Source organism: Corapipo altera, unplaced genomic scaffold (assembly GCF_003945725.1).
Source record: "Corapipo altera isolate COAL_440 unplaced genomic scaffold, ASM394572v1 193, whole genome shotgun sequence".
Lineage (NCBI taxonomy): Eukaryota > Metazoa > Chordata > Aves > Passeriformes > Pipridae > Corapipo > Corapipo altera.
This window is the reverse complement of record NW_020884996.1, coordinates 75,317-81,422: the sequence shown is the minus strand read 5'-3', so window position 1 is coordinate 81,422 and position 6,106 is coordinate 75,317. Positions and strand designations below refer to the sequence as shown.

Sequence of the window (6,106 nt, the reverse complement as noted above, 5' to 3'; positions counted from 1 at the left end):
CTTTGGGATGGCACAGGGGGAATCTGAGGCTTTGGGATGGCACAGGGCACCCAGCCTGGGAAAAGGAGCCTTCCAGGGAGAGCAGGGAGCTGCCACACCACAGCTCAGCCTCTTGGCTCTCCTTTTGCCCCAGCTCCATCCTCCTCGGCCTGGGAGGTGGGAAGGCACTGGAGCTCTTTGCTTAATTAGTAGTAACAGCTGAAGCACTTGAGAAACAAAAGCTCTTCTCTGTCTCTCTCTCTCTCTCTCTCTGCCCCACTTTTCCTTGGGAGCCAGGGGTGGGGAGCAAATTGCTTGGAAGCCAGAAAGCGCCCTGGATCTTGTCACCATGGCTGCACAGACACAGCCTCCTGTTATCTCCAGAGGAACAAAACCCTCCTCCCACCCTCTCCTGTCTCGGCTGGAGCTGATAAAAGAAAAAAATAAACAAAACAAATAATAGTAATAAAAATAATAATAATAAAAAAATACCCCGACCCAAACCAGCAAATAAATATCCAAGGAATGAACCAGCCTCTGTAAAACATCTTAGTTTCTGCAGTGGGGTTTGGGTTGTTGGGGAGCTGAAGGAGTCCAATGAGAATGTCAGGTCAGAGAGCCCATCTCAGGAATATTGGGATTTACACAGTCATGACTTGGGAGCATCCCAGATGATGCCATTTGCTGGAGAGTGACAATTTGTAACTGTATACATCTACCTGTGTACTGTGATTCATGTATGGATATGGATGGGTGCACTGTCAACATGATTAAACAGAATTTTCTGGTCTTTTTGTTTGGAACCCACAACCATCACACCTGTAAGTTGTGGACAAAGGTTGGAGTTCTGCCTCTTCTGCCCCTGCAGGGAGAGGCACCAGAGGAAGCAGCAAATGGATCACAGAACAACTCAGGTCATAAAACCATGGAATACCCTGCAAGGATCATCAGTCCAACTCCTGGGCCTGCCCAGGACACCCCAACAATCCCTCAGAGCGTTGTCCAAACCCTCCTGGAGCTCTGGCAGCCTTGGGGCTGTGCCCAAACCCTGGAGAGCCTGGGCAGTGCCCACCACCCTCTGGGGGAAGAACCTTTCCCTGAGATCCCTCCCAAACCTCCCCTGACAGAACACAGATTTTTGTGCTGCCACATTTCCACTGCTTTTGTTTTCTGCCCACCTCCAGCCCGCACAGGGGCTTTGGGAACTAAAACAAACCAAAACCCAAAGCGGGCCCTTGCCTTTGTGTCGGGCTTCCTTGTGTTCTCACAAAAAATATGCCAAAGAGTACAGCAGCAAAGCAGGGGAAACTAGCAACCATATATTTGTATTTTGAGCGAAATTAGGGCTATTATGGTCGCTCCAGACGGGCTTCCTACAGGAACTGGGTGGATAATTTCACAGGCATCAAAGCTCTGACCATCTGCTGAACGGGAACATACCTTTTAGCAACATGTCTCGTTTTGGCTCGGTGCCTCCAGGGCCACCTCCCTACAACAGGCACTATTTCAGTGCTTAATTACACTTACTGTTAAAAAAAGGAGGGCTTATTTTTAGTGTCTGTCGTTCCAATATCACTGAATATTCCACTGCCTGTGCCCGTGGGAAGGGGGGTGTTTAAACCAACCTGGGAGTTATGGAGGACACCGAGGGTCAGGTGATGGCCCAGAGGGGCTCAAAATGGTCTTGGGTTTTATAAAACAACTGTTCATGTGTGAACAAACAAATGAAGGAGAGTGGGAATAACTGATAGCTCAGAGTTTAACCTAATTTTCTCTTTTTGGCACTGGCTGGCACACTCAGTGCTTTGGCTCTCCTACTTTTCTACTATCAGTAGTGGGAATGATACTGCTTGTAACTGCAGCATGAAAATTATGACTTTGTAACACAAAAAACATTTTGCTTAAATATTGTTTTCATTTACAGCTTTTTTTTCCCCTTGCAACTGCCAAAGAATATCGAGTTGAGCTTTCAAAAAGGCTGAATTAAGTGGCTGACTATGTCTTTCCACATTTCCACACCCATATTTTCTCCCATCAGCAGTTTTTTTTGGCCCAGCTGGAGCAAAGTGTTACCTGTAAAAAGTCCAATCTGGGGCACAGAACACCATTTTTGTGTGAGAGGTTTCTGCCTGAGAGGCCTGAAGGGGTGAAACCTTGTTTTTAAACTTACCTGCCCTTCCTTTGCATATGGATTTGCCTGGATAAACTCATTTGAAGCAGGACAGCAGCTTGCTGGGAAGGTCAGGCTCTTGTTGGTAGCTCTGGGCAGGTGGTTGTTGCTCATGAAAATGCTGCTCCTGTGTCCTCCTGCAGCCAGATAAACATGAACATCTGCATTTCCATTTTAATCACAGCACTATGGATATTAATGGAACTGAGGTGAGAGCTGGGACAAGGCTCCAGTGCTCAAATCCTCCTGGAAAACTCTCTCCAGGGCCTCTCTCTGATGGCTTTGAGAACCTGGGTTCAGAGATCATCTTGAAGGAGTTGTTGGTTTTTTCCCCAAACTCACTGATCCATAAAGAACCCGGTGCAGGGTTTCACAGCACATCAGGTGCTCAGGCCAGGAGTGGAGTTTTGGTGAACATGTGAAGGGAAAGTAATTGGAAACCTTGGGAAAAGCTGGGGATTGCAACCCAAGTCATGGAATCATGGAATATCCTGAGTGGGAAGGGGCCCAAAAGGATCACCAGTTCAACTCCTGGCCCTGAGCAGGACAACCCCAACAATCCCACTGTGTGCTGGAGAGTGTTGTTCAAACTGCTGTCCCTCTGCAATTCCCTTTTTTTCCCAAGAGGAAAAGCAGCATCTCTGGGCCTTCCCCCCACATGACCAACAGAACTTGTGCTAGAGCTCAGGGAGGATGTTATGGGTCAAGATCATAAGAATCATGGAATGATGGAATCATTAGCATTGGAAAAGAACCCAGAGATCATCAAGCCCAGCCATCACCATGTTCATCACCAAATCATGTCCCCACGTGCCACATCCACATGCTTTTTGAACACTTCCAGGGTTGGTGACTCCACCACTGCCCTGAACAGCCTTTTCCAGAGCTTAACAACCCTTTCAGTGAAGGAATTTTTCCTAATATTCAACCTGACCCTCCCCTGGCACAATTTGAGGCCGTTTCCTCTCGTCCTGCCCCTTGTTCCCTGGGAGCAGAGCCTGACCCCCTCCTGACTCCCCCCTCCTGTCAGGGAGTTGTGGAGAACAAGAAGGTCCCCCCTGAGCCTCCTTTTCTCCAGGCTGAGCCCCCCCAGCTCCCTCAGCCTCTCTCTGTGCTCCAGCCCCTTCCCAGCTCCCTTGCTTCCTCTGGACATGCTCCAGCCCCTCAGTGTTTCTTGTCCTGAGGGGCCCAAAACTTGCCACCCCTTTGCCTCACAACCACTTATGGTTAAAAGCCAGTTCCAAGGGCACATGTCTGTGGTGTGGCAGAACCAGCTGACAATTTTCTCTCTGCACAGGCAGCGTTTGACCTTCTCTGTCCCCTGCTGACCACGTTGCCCCTTTTATGCCTCAGTATCACGTGCTGGCTGAGTGTCTGCCCCCTCCACGCACACCCCTCATCCCCCAGCACCCACCGACTCCCAGCATCTGTGCCACTTGCTTGGCCTCTTTTTCCTTTATGCTGCTCCCCTCCACCGTCGTGTGACTGCTATTGTGTGGTCCCCGCCACACAAAAGGCAGCCTGACCTAATTTAAATCAGTGCTATTGAAGCCCGGTCTTGTTTTATCTCCCGGCACACAAGGGCTGCGCTCCCCATTTCAGAGGGAGAAGAAATGAATGGCTAATTGGGGAGGGAGGAGGGTATTGTGCAAGGCAGCCTTGTCTCCCGGCCCTGATTGTCAGCTCTCCTGCTCCACATAGTGCTTCCAGCTCCCCTCTTGGATCAGGGAAAAGGGGAGAATGGGACTGTGCAGCGTGGCAGGGAAACAAAGCCGAGCACGGCCGAGGCTGGGGGAGGGCTCCTGGCTCAGAAAGGGCAGATGCTGGTGATAATAGAAGGGAATATCCATCCCTCACCTCCAAACGAGTCCCCCGGTGCTTTTTCTTTTTTCCTGGGTGTTTATGTGACAGTCCTTTCGGGTGCTCTGGGGACTGTCCGTGGGCAGGGGGTGAGGCAGAGGGGGCTCCCACACTCGCAGGGGTTGGAAGTGCTGGGAGCAGAGGGAGTGGGATGAGTCGGGGGCTTGGAGGGGAGACTGAAATTCTGCCGGGTTCTTTGTCCTGCGGGCAAAGTTGGAGCAGTCCCCGACAATGGGGCTTTGTCAGAAAAGCAGGAACATCCTCGGGAGCCATTCCAGCTGGTGGGAAGAGAAAGCTTTGTGTGGGCCCCCAAAGGAGGATCCAGAGCCCACGACCCACCTACACGGTGTGTCCCAAGGTTACCAGAGCCCAGCGCTGTCCAAAGGAAGGATCACCGCGGGATCTGTGTGGGTTTGGGAGGGAACACTGACAGCACGATGTCTTTCATCGAATTCCTGCCTCTGCCTCCCACAGGTTCCTTCCAAGAGCCTCCTCCCTGGCGCTGTCTGCTCTGCAGCTCCTCTCCCGGGCTGAAAGAGGTCTGTGGAAGAAAACAAACCCCAAATTTGGTCTTTCCACGAATGGTCTTGGGGCACTTACAGCTCCACTTCCTTCTGCTGGAGGGAGGGGTCTTTGCCCCCAGCTATAGATTAGGTTTGTCCCCAGCACTGATGCTCAGTGCAAAGGTTGGAGCCAGTCCTCTCCTGCAGCTCTGGCAGCTGCAGGCAAAAAATTTCACTCCAGGGTGTTTAACAACAACACGAAGCAAACAAGCCCCAAGACATCAGGTTTGTTGTGGGCTTGGATGTAACACTATAATCCTTATTGTAAGTCAGATCAGAATAAAGCACTGGCAAGTCCTGAAGGTAAATGACACGTGACAACCTCCTGTTTGGCCCCAAATAGAGATCGGTTACAAAACTGTAAAATTAAATTGTAAAATTAAGTGTAGATTCTATTAAGAGTAAGTGTTGTTAAAGTGAGGTTCTTCTTGCTTTTGTCTGATTTTATGATTCATTTCTCCCTTCTAAGCTTTTCTCTGCAGCCAGCAGAGCATGAAACACACTTCAACCAAGAAAACAACGCAGGAAAAAATAATTCTCATGTTACCACCTGATTCCAAGGGCTGAGGTCTGACCAAAAAGAGAAGGATTGACGTGGATGCGTAAATTGTTAACACTGCAGTAAGGTAAAAGAAGAGGAACAAACATATTCCTGGAACCATCTGGGATTGTCAGCTCTTGACTGAGGGTGGGGTGGGACTGGGATGGATTTTCCAGAGAAGCTGTGGCTGCCTCTGGATCCCTGGAAGTGTCCAAGGCCAGGTTGGAGCAACCTGGGCTAGTGGAAGGTGGCCCTGCCCATGGCAGGGGTTGGAACTGGATGAGCTTTGAGGTCCTTCCAACCCAAACCATCCCGGGATTTTCTGATTCCGTGATGAGAACAGTCTGACCCGTCAGAGAAGCTTCATTTACAGGGAGGGGAAACTTCCCCTCACAGCAAGGAGCCCACCAAGGCCTGTCCTTGAGGGCCATTCCTCGTCCAGCCGCTGTCCCCTGAGCCGGGGGGGGGGGCCCCTCCCCCTCCTGAGCATCTCTCCAGGGAGCTCCACTCCCTGTCTCCACTATTCTACCGACATCTGGTGGCAGCTGCTTTAGGGAAAAAAAAGACAGCTCTTCAGCGGAGCCCTGCGCCCCCTCAGCGGGAACCTCCCCGCGCGGCCGTGCCCGCTGTGAGGGGAGCCCTGAAGCGCTGCCGGGGGACGCGCAGCTCTGCCGCCTCCTGAGGCGAGCGGGGCTGTGGGAGCGCTAATTAGTCATTAACGCGAATCGCTGGAGTCCCGCGCGGCGTCTCTTGGTGTCTGGGGAGGGTTTTATTTGAGGCTGCCGTCAGAGACACACACGTCCCTTCAGCCGCTGTGGCGGGAAAGAGCAAACATGGGAACCGCCCGTGCGGCAACTATACAGCGGGTTTCCGTAGTGTAGCGGTTATCACGTTCGCCTCACACGCGAAAGGTCCCCGGTTCGATCCCGGGCGGAAACACCAGTTTTTTTTCTTTCCACGGGGCGCGTTTTTTCAGTTAGTTTGTTCTGCGGG

The 6,106-nt window shown here is 51.4% G+C and overlaps 1 non-coding gene across 1 annotated transcript; it reads left to right on the top strand.

Moving 5' to 3' along the window:
- The first annotated feature begins 5,979 nt into the window (after positions 1-5,979).
- Positions 5,980-6,052, top strand: TRNAV-CAC. The gene has a single exon. It is a non-coding gene; the product is annotated as a tRNA-Val (tRNA).
- The last annotated feature ends 54 nt before the right edge of the window (positions 6,053-6,106 follow it).